The following is a 16,634-nucleotide window of genomic DNA, read 5'->3' on the forward strand; positions in this document are numbered from 1 at the left end:
CCACCTATTGGGACGGGAGACCATGGGGACTTACTCTTGCCCAGGTCTCAGCCTCTGGCATGTGTGTAGGCACAGTTCCAACATCCCAAAGCCAGTTATGCTCCTCATGTAATAACACCCTGTGGGAGCAGGGGAAGTGGATTATACCCACCTTGGGCTCGTGGCTCTGTTCAAAAACGGGCCTCACCCCAGCCCTATCCACCTCTGTATTTAATGATAATAATGAATTTTGTGTGCTTGTGGCCATTCTGCCCCATCTTTCATATCACTCTCATGAATCCCTCCTCTCCTATTGTGAGGAAAAACAGAGTCCTCTCCCGAAGAAAAGGGAGACCATTACTGCCTTAACCATCAGAATGCTCTTCTTTGTGGGGTTAGCTGGAGCAGGGACAGGAATACTTAGGGAGGGGAATACTCCTTTTGGTTCACAGTGTAAGAGGGAGCACAGCCTATCATGGTGTCAAGGCACGGAGGCAGAAACATGGGGTGACTGGCCACACTGCATTGGGAAACATATCCATGAATGTTGGTACTTGATTCACTTTCTTTCTCTCTCTTTTTTTAAAATTCAGTCTGGGACCCCAGCCCATGGGGTGGCACTGCCCAGATACGAGGTAGATATTCCCTTCTCAGTTAAACTTCTACAAAAACACATTCACAGACATACCCAGAGGTGTGTCTCCAAGGCGATTCCAAATCCAGTAAGGTTGAAAATGAAGATTAACCATCATAGTAGCTTCTAGCTAAAAGATGAGTCTTGCCCACCATCACCCCTTTCCAGCATATCTGAGGCCTGAAGACAAAGGATAAACAGAAGTCCTGACATGAGGAGAAAGGAAAATGATGGAACATAGCCCTGGGTTTCTCTATGTTTATGTAAGGGAAAAATACAGAGGAAATCAAAGATTGAAGAGAGAGAGAGAATTTAATAGTACTTAAGTTTAATTACTTCATTGCTTATAACTTCCTGGGTAAGAGCCACTCAACTCTGGTACAAGGCTAGACTGAGACATAAGGGCGCCCGGAGATAGATAATGGGATGTGGGCTGCCGCCCCAGGGTGTGACCCATGATAAGTCATGTAGGTATGTGAGAGATAACAGAAAGTGGTCAGAAATGCTTGTGTAAATAATAGATTACAGAAATCAGGAAACTGACATGTACCACCCAGAGGGTGACACACATGAATTAGCTTAAATCTATAGGTTAGGTATTTTAAAGCTATTGGTTGTGTGAAAATGCACGGGCTCTGGTACAATGGCTGTGAAAATCCTATATAAACTTTGCCTGAAGTTGCTTCAGGGTCGATTGCTCTAACCAGGCCTGTGTGACCTGGGAGGATGGTCGACCCCAGCTAGCTGGCTTAATAAAGACTTTGCTTGAATTACATCTCCGTGCTCATACATATTGTTTTCCTGGGAAGCCCACAGAGTCTCAGACCCTAACACAGCCTATATTGCAAGGATGGATGGATGGTTATATAACTCAGCTGTGAAGCTTCTGAAGGACTTAGACTGATATTATTTGCTCCCATATCCCATACTCTCACAATTCACGTGGCCAGGGGCTCTCTGCTTGCTTATAAGTTTTTCATAGTTTTAACAGTTCTAGCATGGATGTTTCCTAGCTACAGCACAGTTAGCTTTTTTTTTTTTTCTTTTTACTATTATCTGTCTTTTCCTCTGAATCCTTGGACTTTACACAAATCAAAGTGTCCTGCCTTTTTCCTTTCTCCAGCTCTGCACCTGGGTCTGACTTTTCAGCTTTTCCTGCCTGGGGCACATCTTTTATCATGCAAAGTGGGTGCTCTATTTTTCTGGGAGCTCCCTTTGGGTCCAGAACAGATAAAAGATTTTCTAGTCTTTGAGTAACTTTCAACAAATCTTCACATACCCACAACATATCCCCACATTTACAACATAGCTGTGGCCCCTGCTTCTGCATGGCTGGCCTCTTTTTAGTAACCCATTGTAACAACCACATCAGCGCCACCATTAGCGCTCTTCTAAAACTCATTCTCAGTTTTGTCATATCCTGTCAGACTGTGCCAATTCTGTGGCCTGAGTTTTCTCTGGGTCTCCTGCGTGATCAGACAAACCATATAATATATTTTATGTGAGTTTATTAACTTAGAAAGGAATGAGTACCCAGTGCCTAGCCCATCTTATCAGACTGTGCCACACCCATAATTTGCTTATGCCTCTGGGGCCAGTGATCACCCCAGGTTCATTAAAAGTCAGTCCATTCTGTCTTTCAGCTGTTGTGCACAGGGTTCCCATGGCTCCCATGCTTCCCCATGAGCTTGTGGATTCCCCATGGCTAGTGGTTTCTCCTGCTTGACTCCAGACTTCTGTTCCAGGATGGCTCCCAGCCACACCTCCATAGTCAACACTTTACAGCAGGCCCCTCCCATTGGAGGAATTAGCTAATTGGGAGACACCAAGTTTACAGGAGGGTGGTAGAGGCAGTCAGCCATTTGGCCAACAGTTCCAGTGGCTCAGTCCACAGGTACTCAGTTGATGTTTAGGAGTCTGTGGAATTTTGCTAAGCACTGGGTTTAACTGTGATGGGCCTGGTAATGAGTTTCAATTTTAAAGACTATACTTAATTATCGCTCTCCCAAGCAGAGGTGTTTCCATGTTGGGAAGGGGGGCAATGCAAGCAACTCTTTCCTTTGATCTTCAGTATGCCTTTTGGTTTTGTTACACTAAATGCAGGAATCATGGTGTCCCACCTGTGTTTTTTAGTTCTCATGAAAGCAGCTGGATGTGTGACTAGACTGATGTCTCTGTCAGGAGAGGATCATTGGAGGGTCTTGGTGCTACTTTTCTCCACTTTCTCCCTGATTAACTATTGAAGGATGAGCAGTAGAAACGAAGAGAAGGGCCAGAGTACCTTTAGCAGAGAAAACATGCTGAGAGCACTGAAGGGAGGAGTAGCTTGTGTTCATTGGTGTAAAATACAGAGGGAGTGAAGAGCTAGGAGAGGCTTGTATGCAGTAAAATGCTTACTCCTAATTTCTCGGGGGGAAATATGGAATCCCTGAAGACTTTTAAGCAGATTTAGCTCCCTCAAAACCCATTTTCTGGGTCTGGAGAGATGGCTCAGTGGTTAAGAGCACTGGCTGCCCTTGCAGGGGACCTGGATTTGATTCTCAGCACCACATGGCAACTAACAACCACCCATAACTCCAGTTCCAGGGGATCTGATGCCTTCTGACTTTCATGGCCATCGCATGACACAGATGCGCTTATGTACATGCAGGCATGACACTCATACACATAAATAAAAATAATGAATAAAATACTAAAAAAAACCATTTCTACACACAACCAGGAGGTAAAGATGCTAAGACAAGGAGGTGAGAGATGATGGAAGCAAACTGTAGAGAAGTAAAAATGGAGATGAAGATGTAGGGATGCTTTTGAAATATGTAGGCACCAAGCTGTGGTGACTGTAGTGTTGGTAGGTGAAAGCATAACAGTGTCTGTTCTCTGTTCCCTATTCCAGTATCTAGCCTTCCTTTTTTCCTTCAGAGATCTCAACAATTGATCTGGGGTGGCACTGTACTTAGACTTTTTAATTGTATCATCTTCTATTATTAATTTAGGAGTTCTAAGTTCTTGCAAATAATGCTCCTTTAAGAAACTGATACGGGGCTGGAGAGATGGCTTAGTGGTTAAGAGCACTGACTACTCTTGCAGAGGACCTGGGTTCGATTCATAGCACCCACATGGTGGCTACGAACTGTCCTTAACTCCAGTTTCATGGAAATCCGAAACCCTCTTCTGACCTCTGCAGCATTGCATGACACATGTGCACTCACACACATGCAGGCAATACACTCATACACATAAAAATAATAAATAAAATATTAAAAAAGAAACTGGTATAAAGGTGGGATATAGACTCTTTTGCCTTCACTGCTTCCTTTCTGAATAAAAGCTAACACAATAGCTAGAATTTGAGTAGCTCCCTTGGATCCTGAGGCAGTCTTGGTGCAAGCCATGCATTAGGATGCTGAAACAGGTACTTAGGAATTGGTGTCTGTAAACATTGTGGAGGCTCTGTACTAGCCTCAAAATTTCATGATTTTTGAGATAATACATCCCCACATTAAAGTGTGGCTCCTGTAACAGCAATTTTAGCATCACCTGCAAACCTGTTATAAATGCAGTCTTGGCTCTGCTCCAGACCTGCTAAATCAGAATCCCAGGGGAATGGAATCTAGCAGTCTGTTTTAAGCCTTTAAGTCATTCTGATGACTATTTAAGGGAACAATTGGGAGGGGGAGTTGGGAAAAGGTTGATTTAATGGGTACTAAATTATGGCTAGGATTTCTATGTCCTCTAACACTATAGGTTTGCTACCAGTAATATGCTAATTATTTTCTTTAAAGGCATAAATAAGATTTTGAATGCTTTTACTATAAAGAAATGGTGTTTGAGGAGACAGGTTCACCTGTACTTGAACATTACACAATGTATACATGTGTCAAAACATATTATGATGCCAGGTGTGTTGACACACACCTTTAACCCCAACACTCAGGATCAGAGGAAGGTGGATCTCTGTGAGACTGAGGTCATCCTGGTCTACATAGTGAACTCCAGGCCAGGGGCTATGGGAGACCCTGTGTGTATTAACAGAACTGGTAAAATGATTATATATATATATATATATATTAGCTTGGCTTACAGGATAGAGTCAGAATAGTCCAACAATGGCTGTGCCAAACTGGAGAGGCTGAGAATCTGGTAGTTTCTCAGTCTTTGAGGATGTCTTAGCAATCCCAATTTGGCACTGAAGGGAAGGCCTGAAGGAGTCCTGGCGGCCTGCTAGTCTTCAGTCTACATTGGAATCTGAAGAAGCTGGTTCTATTATCAGTGAAGAAATGCCACAGCAGCAAGGTGAACTTGCTAGGGAGAGAGAAGGCAAGCAGACAAAAAGTAAAAGCTCCTTTCTGCCATGGCCTTTTAGACAGGCTGCCATCAGAAGGTAATACCCACATTTCGGGTGGGTCTTCCAGCTTCAATGATCCAATCAAGAAAGTCTTTGTCCTTTCAGTTAATTCCAGTTCCAGTCAAATTGGCAACGAAGATTAGTCATCACATTATCCAAAAAAATATTATGGCATCCCATAAATATGTACAATTTTTAGGTATCAGTTAAAATAATTAAAGGTACATGCTCATTCCATTGCCACCTTTGGACTTTTGTGTTTTATAGAAGAACTTAATTTTAGTTGATTTAGTATTAAAGGCACAGTAGATAGGCTTAAAGCAAAGTTGGATAATTAAATGGAACAGGATAGACTATTTTATGTGTATTCATTAATTAAAGAATTAAACCAACATTTCCTAAGTGTGCTATGATGAACACTAGTTCCTTGTCATTCTCGGCACAAAAATATTCTATTAGTTGTCAAATAATGAATGCTAATTTGGACTGATAATTCAGAAATGAAAGGTTATAAAAAGTTCCATAGGAGACTTGTTTAATTGTATTTATCTTATGCTTGCCCAAAAGGTTAGTTTCTCCAGATAATACAGGAACTTATTGCTTGTGAAATTATTGTGGAGACCAAATATTTTGGGATACTAAATTATACATTATTTTATATTTTTAAATGGCGATATTAATGAGTAATGAGACATAACACTTTGAAGTTCTCTGTTCAATGACATAGATGTCTCTTAACTGTTTCTTACTACAAAGGTAAACAGAAGTGTCCACTGTCCTATGAGCAGTCTGTGACCAATGTAGCATGCAATACACTATGGCAAGGGCACCAAAAGAGGATAAATGGAGGAGAGGGATTATGAGGTTAAGGAATAGACATTTTACTCAGTGGGAGAAATGTGGTAAAATTCTGCTTATTTGACGATGAAAGAAGGGCATGGCAGGTCAAGGAAATCAAGAAAGCTCAAAGTGAGGATTTGGGAAAGGAAAAAAAATGTTGCTAAGTTATTTTAACATGTATAGGGCCTTTGTGAGAGAGTTAAAAAATAATGTTGGAAAACTATTTTGGGAGAGATGTCTTGAATTGCTTTGTATGAAGTGAAATCCTATTTGTAAACTATTAGCACCTAAATCACATAGTCCTGTTTGCTTTAGAATAAAATAGCCAGAGGATGATTTAGGCAGGGAAACACATTGATTGCATGAATGTAAGGGAAAGATCAAGGATATCACAGTTCATTAAAGTAATTGATGAAATTTCTGAAGTTTTAGGTCAGGCTTTTGAAAACAAGAGGACTAAGAGTTTAAACCATCTCTGAATATGGTTAAGGGAAATCTCTGGCTCATCTCATAGTGTTGCTGCTGAGTTATATTAGCATGTGTTTTAATGTTAACATTTGTAAAATTTCATATATTCTACAACTGAGCTGTGTTTATTTGTAATTTGTAATATATATCTGCAGGTGCACATGCCCATGAGCACATGTGGAGGCCAGACAAGGATGCTGGATGTCCTGGTCTGTTATTACTCTCTTTATTTACTTGACACACAGTCTTTCACTGAACCTGGAGTAAGCCCCAGTTTCTTCCTAACCCCAACAGCACTGATAATACAGGCATGTGGCCATAGCCAGTTGTTTTTTTGTAACCTGTATTCTCGGAATTTGAACTCAGGTCCTCATGCTTGCACAGCAAGTAGTTTTACCCACTGAGCCATCTCCTCAGATTCTAAAATGTATTTTTATTAACATATTATTTGTACAAGATAATGAGTTTCATTTTGACACATGTGTACAATACACTTTGACTTATCCCTTTTACCCCCTCTTTTTTCTGCCTCCCCTTTACAACCTTCCCTAAAAGCCTTCTACTTTCATATCTTTAAAAAAATCTATAATCAGTATGTAAGATAAAGCATGCAGTCTTTTCTCTCTGTGTCTGGCTTATTTTGCTTAATATTTTTCCATCTATTTTCTTGCAAATGATATAATTTTGTTCTTCTTGATGAAATAACATGCCATTGTGTTTATATACTACATTTTCTTAATTCATCTATTGATGGGCTCCTAGGCTGATTTCATAGCTTGGCTATTATGAATAGTACAAAAACCAACATGGGAGTGCAAATATCTCTGTTGCATGCTGACTTTGAGTCCTTTGAGGATGTACCCAGCTGTGGTATAGTTAGACCATATGGTAGTTTTACTTTTTAGTGCAAGGAAACTCCATACTGATTTTCATAGTGACTATATTTCCATCCCTACTGATAGTGTATGAAGGTTCCTTTTCCTCCACATCCTGGCCAGAATTTAGTGTTTTTTTCTTGTTGATAGCCATACTGACTGGGGTGAGATGGAATGTCAGTATAGTTTTGATTTGCATAGGTCTTATGGCTAAAGATTTAAAAAATTTATTTATTAATCACTTGTACTTTTTTGGTAGTGTATGTGTTTGTGTGTGGTGTGTAAATTTGCATGTGGGTATGAAGACCCAAGGTCTACTGAGGTGTAAATTTTTAATTGCTTTCCACTTTAAAAAAATTAATAACCATCGACTCCAATTTGTGTTGTCCATATACTTCTGAGTGTGGGGCCATCCACTGAAGTGTGTGTGGTCAACCTACCAGGAGCCACACCCTTAAATAAAACTAACTCTTCCTCAGAAACCACCAACTGTCCACAGCACCTCAGTTAAGGGAGGGACCCATGAACCCCTCCTCACTCCATGCTAGAATGTTGACTAACTTGATCTTGTGCAGGTGTTGTGCAAGCAACTACATGAGCGTGGTTCATGAGTACAGTAGTCCTGTCATGTCCAGAAGATACTGTTTTGCTCTGGTCCTCTATGACCCCTGGCTCTTACAGTATTTCTTCCCCCTTTTCCATGATGGTCCCTAAACTTTGGGGACAGGATGTGATATAGATGCCCCATTTGTGGCTGAGCACTTGATAGTCACTTTTTCTCTACACTTTGACCAGTTATGAGTTTCTGTGTTAACCACAATCCACTGCACAAAGAAACTTCTCTGGTGACATCTGAGAGCTGTACTAATCTGCAAGTAAAGAGATATGAATTTAGAGGCAGTTTGATACTATGTCCATTTAGCGAAATAATAGTAAGTTCCTCCCTGGGGCCTGTGAGCTTCCAAACCATGGGTTCTTGCCATATTTATACATTTATAGTACCAGACATATGTTTCCTCCTGTGGAACAGACCTTAAATTCAATCAGAAAATAATTGGTTACCCCTAAAACATTTGTGCCACTATTGCACTCATGGGCATAGTTTGCATTCCTGTCATTATTGCAGATCACAGGGTTCACAGCAGGGTAAGACTGTTGATGTCATCGCCCCCAGCCCCTGGAGCTTGCATAGCACCTTCTAGTACTATGAGAACTAGCCACCAGGGAAGAAGCTTCCTGGTCAGTACTGACTTGATTTCTTCTTGTTCTATGACCAATGTGTGGTATATTCAGCAATAGGGCCTTTCCATCAAGTTCTGGTGGGCAACCAAGAGCAATGGCAATAGCCTGTATTGTTTTGGGGGTCTATGGGACACCTCTGACCAACAACTCAAGGGGAGGTATCCTGTACTTGGCAATGGGCTTTTTAATGTGGCAACATATGACTTCTGAAGGGAGCATAATCCCCTGTGTAGGATAACTCCAATTAAACTCTTTTATAATAATATATTCATATATTTATATTTAGGAAGCTTTATCATAGCAGGTTTCCATATATTTTTTCAAACATCCTTAGTGTTAATTATCCCTTTTCAAACCCCTTCCTCTGCCTTCCATCCCTCCCCCCCTTGTCACCAATGGCCCCTTTCTAGTCTCCTGGCTTCTGCAGGTGCTCCAAGTTAATTATACAAATCTGAAGATTTGCTGCTAAGATCTACATATGAGTGAGAACATACAGTTTGTCCTTATGAGTGAGAATATGTGATGTTTGTCCTTCTGGATCTGAGTTGCCTCACTCAGTGTAGTATTTTCCAGCTCCATTTATCTGAAAATTTCATTTTTCTTTGCAGCTGAGGTTGTATATAGAGGTACCACGTTTTCATTATCCACTCATCGTTTGGTGGACATTTAGGCTGTTGTAAATAGAGCAGGTATGAACATAGATGAGCAGGTCTCTGTAGCAGGAAATAGAGTCCTTTGGGCATATACCCAGGCATTGAATAGTTGGATTTTATGGCAGACATAGTCTAGGAACCACCACACTGATTTCCACAGTGGTTGCACCATCTTGAATGCCCATCAACAATACATGAGGGTTTCCTGTTCCCCTCAGCCTTCCTGGCATTTGTTGTCTTTTGCTTTCTTAATGTTAGCCATTATGACTGGGGTAAGACGAAATCTCAAAGTAATTTTTATTTGCATTTCCCTGATGGCTAAGGATGATAGACACTTTAAAAAATATTTCTCAGCCATTTGTACTTCCTTTGAGAACTCTCTGTTCAGGTCCATGGCCAAGGGGCGAAGAAATGGCTCAGCTGTTAAAGGCTTTAATCCCAGCATTTACGAGTCAGAAGCAGGCAAATCTCTGTGAGATCTAGTTTAGCCTGGGCTACATAGTAAGTTTCAGGCCATCTGGGGCTACAGGGAGACCCTGTCTCAAAAACCAAAAACAAAACAAAAAAGAAATACAAGTATCACAAAATTTTGCTCATGTATGGGATCTAGAAGACAAAGAAAGAATAGGAAATATTTAAGGAGAGGAAGGCGATTACAGAGGGTAAAAAAGTTTTGGGGAGGTGAATGTTGAAAATGTTATTTATATATATGAAAATGTCATAATGAAACTTATTACTTTGTATAATTAATATATGCTAGTAGAAGGAACTAGTATTAAAAAATAACCCAACTGATCATTGGCAGAGTTGAGAAACACATACATTGGAGAATAGTTAGCCTCTTTAATAAGTGGTGTTGGAAAACTGAATGTCCACAAGTAAATGGTTGAAGCTTGTCCCTTCTCCACGTGTGCCAAAATGAACTCGGAATGGGTTGGCCTAAATGTAAAACTTGGAACTATGTGAAATAAGAAGAAAGCATAGTGGTTTGAAACTCTGAGATACTGGTATATGCAGTCATTTCTTGGCCATGACTCTAAGGATTTGTAAACACAAGCACAAACAGGCAAGTGACACAGCACCAAACTAAAAATCTGCACAGCTCAGGAGATAGAGTGTGAGGCCAACCTAGAGAATGGTGGAAAATATTTGCCAGCTATCTTACAAAGGACTAATAGCCAGGATTGTGAGAATTTAAACTTAACCAAAAATCCAATTAAAAGTGAGCAAATTGTCTGAGCAGAACACATTTAAAAGGATTTACAAATGGCCAACAAATATTTGAAAAAATGCTCAATGTGATGTATCAGAGAAATTCATCTAAAAATTACAATATAGGGCTAGGATATAGCTAAATGTTAGGTCTCCTACTGGGCACATGCATGGCCCTGGCTTGATCCCTAGCACCACAAATAAAAACTAACTGTACAATGAGATATCTTCTGATTTTTGTTAGAATAGCTATTATTGAAATAAACAAGCAAACAAAATCTTAATACTTTTGGAAAGGATGAGGAGAAAAAGGAACTCTCAAGCATGGTTTATGGAAATACAAGCACAGTCTTCACGGAGAATATGAATGTTCCAGGAAACTAAAAGTACAGTTTCCCTATCATCCAGCCATCCCATTTCTTCCAGAGGAAAGTAAATCAGTATAACAGATAGGTTCTGCATTCCTGTTTATTGTGACACACTGTACAGAGATGTGGAGTCAACCCAGGTACCCATCAAAGGATGAAAAGATAAAGCAAATGTGGTTAAATTCACAATGGAATGCTATTCAGTCATAAAGAATGAAATCCTGTCTTTTATAACAACAATAAAGATGTAAGTACGGGTGATTAGGTGAAGTAAAATAAATCAGGCACAGAAAGACAAGTACTGCATGCTCTCATTTTTGTGTGGTTTTGAAAATGCTGATCTGAATGTAGATTAGTGACAGATTAGTGGAAGATTTGAAGGGTTGAAGGAGAAAATGGACAAATGGAGGTTGGATTTAATTAGTACATGATGTCTGAATGTGTCGAAGTGTTACATTGGATTCCAGTAATATAATTTATACATATACATAAAACTATTTTTTAAAAAAGAAAACATATGTAAGTCAGTAATATTTGAGAGACTTATTGTCAGACATCTATGTCACACCTTTATGCCTTGATTAGCCTATTAAAATACAGTTTATCAGAGTTCATATCCAGAGATTCTGCCCCAGTACATCATAGATGTGACTTGGGAATCTACAGTTACTATAACAAGTATACTGACCAAACTGACCCCATTTTGGATAAAGTAGCCATCTTAAAAGCTTAGCCATAGTGTATTTCTAGCTCAAGGAATGTTTTCAGAAACCCTGACCCCTTTCCCCCTTTTCCTCCCAGGAGAATGCTGCTGTGGTCACTTGCTCTCCAGACATATAGAAAACAAAATTATTATGATATGACTAACTGCTGATTCTGGCTTCTGTAACTTTGCTTGTTTTGCTATGTTAGGGCACCTTGACATGTAAACTGAGATCACCCTCTACCCTGTTATTCAGGGATCACCTTGTCAACATTCTTTTTTGCCATTTTTTAGCTTTAAAATGTCGCCTTTCCCTCTCCTCCCCACTGCAGCACTCTAATCTGATATGGAGACTGCAGTCCAAGTTAGCTGGAATAAAATCTTTGATCCCGATCTGAATTGAGTCTGGTGGTCTTTCCTCAGTAGTCCCAGGGGCCATAACACAAGTACCCTAACTGTGTCTGAGGCAGCTAATCTGAGGGTCATGGTTGGCAGTGCTCAGGGAGAATGGTCTCTGTTTCACCAGCCATATTTCTGCTTATTTCCCTCTTCTTATGGGAGATTTGCTCTGACATACAATTTATATAGATTAAAACACCAAAGAGATTTGAGAGTGATTGCCATATTTGTGGAGAGAGCACATTTAATAGCTAGGGGATGGTTTGATGGGATTGTGAAGGGTAACAAATTTAAATGTACAAAAATCAACATAACGAGCATGAAAGGATGATGGCTGACTAGAAAAACATGCAATTTAAGAGACAAAGGGTTGGCATTTAAAGCACACAGGTGATTCAAATTTGTAGGAAATTAACAAATTAAAGAAAATCAAGATTCCAATAAGTGAAAGCAGAAATGTATAATTTTTTTCCCAAAATTCAAAGAAGTTGAATTAACCTTTGGGTAATAATTTATGCTTAGTAAAGCAGTGAAATGGCTGGGTCCTTCAAAGTTGGGCAAATTGGTACAGACTTTTTTTTCTGACGACAGTGTGAATGTGGTAGGCAGTAGCTTGGTCACACAGCTCATGAGCCGTGAAAGTGATTATCACCTTTGGTCCCAACATCAGCCTTAAAATTTTGTCTTCAGAATGCGATTTAACAGAATGAAAAATATACATGCATAAGTGCCTAACTGAAAATTGAATAAATGTGAAACAAATTGTTTCATGAAACATTGTATATCAATAAATTGACCATTATACAATAATTTTGAAGACATTGTTCTCATTTGTAAAGGAAACAATACTTAAAAAGATGTTTATGACAAAAATGGGTGGAAAATACTAATTTTAAAATCCTCAACTAAAAGTATCCTTAAGGGCTGGAGATATGACTCAGCAGTTAAGAGCACTGGCTGCTCTTGTAGAGGACCCAGGTTCCATTCCTAGCATCCACATTGTGGCCAACAACTGTCTGTAACTCCAGTTCCAGGGGAATCTGATGCTCTCTTCTGACCTTTGCAGGCATTGGTCACATGGGAGCACTTACACTCATACACATAAAATGAAAATAAATAAAATAGTTTTTTAAAAAAATCCTTAAAATTTCAGCATTTTATAATGAACACATTTCACACATAGCAAAATTAAAAGAATTTTGTGGTGAATACCTAGGTACCCATTACTTGGATTAGCCTAGTATTATATTTGCTATGAAATATATTTACCTTGATATTTTTATACATTTTTAAATTAATGAATTTAAATCTACCCCTAGCTGTCAAGTAACAATGTGCTATTTTCTTTTTTGTAAATGTTTTATTAGCATGTATTAATTATACATAATGCTACTGGGTTTCATTATGACATTTTCATACATGTGCACAGTGCATTTTGATCCTGTCCACACTTTCATTATTGAATCTTGTCCCCTTCCCACTCTTGCAGGTTGCTGTTGTCTTCCCATTGTGAAACTCCCTTCTTTCATGTTTTTGTTTTTGATGGCTCACTGAGATTCATTAGGGTTGTTACAAGAGCATGGGCATCTTACCAGTGACTATACCAGCGAAGAGATTGTCTCTCTGTCCCCCATCAACTATTAACTTCATATAAATCATTAAGATGTGGTGGAGCCCCAGGAGCCCCTTCTCCCTCTATGGCGGATGTTGATAGTCCCAACCTGTGCGGGTGGTCACAGCTACGTGTTTAAGAGAGCAACAGCCATGTCACAGCCAGAAGTCAACATTTCATACCACTTCCCACTACCTCCAGCTCTTACATTTATTCTGTCTGTTCCTTGATGTTCCCAAAGCCTCAAAGAAAGTGATATGAATATCCCATTTGTAGCTGAGCATTCAACAATCACTTAGTCTTATCACTTTGACTGATCTTGTCATCACCTCTGATCACTGCAAAAGGAAATGTCACTGACCAAAGCTGACAGTAGCACTAATTTGTGGGCATAAGCCTAATTATTTAGGAGGCCACTTGATGGGAACATCATGTCTGTTTGACAAAAGAACAGCAGTAGTTTCTTCACGAGGACGTATGACCTTCCTAGCCACTGGCTTTTTACTAGGTTTACATTACTAGATGTGAATTCTTTCCTCTAGAGCAGGCCTCAAATCCAATCAGAAAGTGGTTGGTTATTGCCATAATAAACTTACTTCTATTGCAACCACTGTCCACATCATGTTTGACTGGTTGGTATTGATGCATGTAGGGTCCACAGCTGAGTAAGACTGTTGACAATTTCCCCCCAGCATCCTGCATAACTTTCCAGCATTCTGAGCACTAGGTGGCAAGGCAAAACCTTCCAGCCCAGTTCCAGTTTTGCCTTCTCTATATCCAGTACTGTAAACCTGGTCAAGAACCCATGACTAGGGAGGTCATGCCGCCAAACTTGTGGCTATAAGCATAGATTAGTGCTGCTCTCAGCCCTTGTCAGAGAAGCTTCTTACTATAATGGAGGTAGTTAATGCAGAAAGTCAAACTGGTCAGAATGCCAAGAATAAATGGTGGGGGAGTACTTGACCCTAATAGGACATCTATGTCATCTCCTCTAAGGCTCAGGAAAAATCATGGAAGAAGGGCAGAAAGAATGTAAGAGCCCCAAAATGGGATGATATGCTGCAAAAGACATCTTCTGACATGACACAGCAATTGCACTCATGATCTCACTGCAACTGTGGTTACCTCACAAGTCCTGCACAAAATCAGGCCCACTAGCATTTCATCATGGATGAAGGAGGGACCCATAGGGCCCCACTCAAATGGGGGTCTATGGGCAGTTAATTGTTGCTGGGGCAAAGAGTTTAAGTTTGGTAGGTCATATGCATCTAGAAAATAATCCATTCCTTTTAGATTTTTTTTTAACTTTGGTGATATATGTTTTTAAGGTATGTCATTATGATTTTTGACTTTCATTGATACTGGCTATAATGTCTCCATTTTCATTTCTAATTTCATTAATTTGAGTCCTCTTTTGGTTATTTTATCTAAGAGTTTGTCAGTCTTGTTTAATCTTCTCAATTCTTTGTTTCATTGGTTGTTGATGTGTTTTGCCCATTTCTATTTAAATTTCTTCCCTTATCTTTATTTATTTGCGCTTGTTTTTTTTTTCCCTTTTTTTGTTTTGGTCTTTTGAAACAGAGTCTCCCTGTAGCACCAGCTAGCCTGGAACTTACTATGTAGACCAGGCTGGCCTTGAACTCACAGAGATCCTCCTGCCTTTGCCTCCTGAGTGGTGGAACTACAGATATAGGCCACCATACCTGGCTTGCACCTGCTATTTTGTGTTGGCTTGTTCTCATTTTTCCAAGGCCCTGAGCTACACCATTAGGTTATTTATTTGAGACCTCGCTGATCTTTTAATGTAGGCACCTAGAGATACAAACTTTCCTTCTTGCTTTCAGTATATCCCATAGTTTTGATATTTTGTGTTTTTATTTTCATTTAATTTTCAGAATGTTTTGATTTTTTTCTTGATTTCTTCATTGATTTTCTTGATTTCTTCATTCAATAGTGTATTGTTTAATCTCCATGAGTTTGTGGATTTTCTATAGTTTCTCTTGCTGTTGATTTCTGGGTTTGTTTCTTTGTGGTTATATAGAATCTAAGTTTTTTCAGTTTTCTTATTTGTTGAGACTTCCTTTGTGTTTTGATATATGATATATTTTAGACACAGTTCCAAGGACTGCTGAGAAGAATGTGTATTCTGCAGTGTTTGGACAGAATGTTCTATAGATGTCTGTCAAGTATATTGATCTATAATGTCATTTAGCTCTGATGTTCCTGTTTATTTTGGGGGGTGAACTATTGGTAAAAGTGGAATATTTAAGTAACACACTATTTCTGTGTTGAGGTTGCTCTGTGACTGTATATGTAATATATGTGTTTGTTTCATGAAATTGGGTACACCCATGTTTGGTGCATATATGCTTACAATTGTAATATATTCTTGATGAACTATTCCCTTAATTAGTAAAAAGTGACATTTCTTAGAATTGTAATGTCTTCTTGATGGACTGTTTCCTTAATTAGTAAAAAGTGGCATTATTTACCTTTCTTGATGCATTTTTGTTTGAAGTCTATCCTGTCAGATGTTAAAAAAGTGATGCCTGCTTGTTTCCTTGGAACACCTTTTTCTATCCTTCCATGCCAAGGTAGCGTCTATCTTTGATGCTGAAGTTTGCTTCCCAGAGGCAGCAAATAGATGGATCTTGTTCTGTGTCCTTTGACAGGAGAATTGAGACCATTAATATTCATAGTGATTATTGAGAAGTGTTTATTGGGTTGGATATATGGCTCAGTGGTTAAGAGTGCTTGCTTGCTCTTCCAGCGGACTCAAGTAACTACTCCTCACTTTACTGTTCTATCATCTTGTACTTTACCCTCTTGGATGTGTTCACCATTTTCTTCAGGCCAAATAATTTCTTTCCATATCCTCTGTAGAGTTGGCTTAGTGGTTATAAATTCCTTTAGTCTGATTTATCATGAGATGTTTTTTCTTTCTCCATCAGTTATGACATGTTTTACTGGCTATATTAGTGTGAGTTTCAGAACTTGGAATCCTTCATTTCATGTCCTTCTGCCATTTTAAATTTCTGTTATGAAATCAGCCATTATTCCAACAGCCTGCCTTTGTGTATGACTAGATATTTCTGTCTTGCAGCTTTCAGTACATTTTCTTTGTTTTGTAGATGTAGTGTTTTAACAGTAATGTGATATGGGAAATTTCTTTTCTGGCCCTATTTGGTGTTCTGTGTGCCACTTGTACTTGGAAGGACCTCTCTTTCCCCAGACTTGGGAAATTTTCAGCTATGGTTATGTTGAAAACATTTTCTATGACTTTGACATGTATTCTCCTTCT

Source organism: Nannospalax galili, unplaced genomic scaffold (assembly GCF_000622305.1).
Source record: "Nannospalax galili isolate Female #2095 unplaced genomic scaffold, S.galili_v1.0 scaffold158, whole genome shotgun sequence".
Taxonomy (NCBI): Eukaryota; Metazoa; Chordata; class Mammalia; order Rodentia; family Spalacidae; genus Nannospalax; species Nannospalax galili.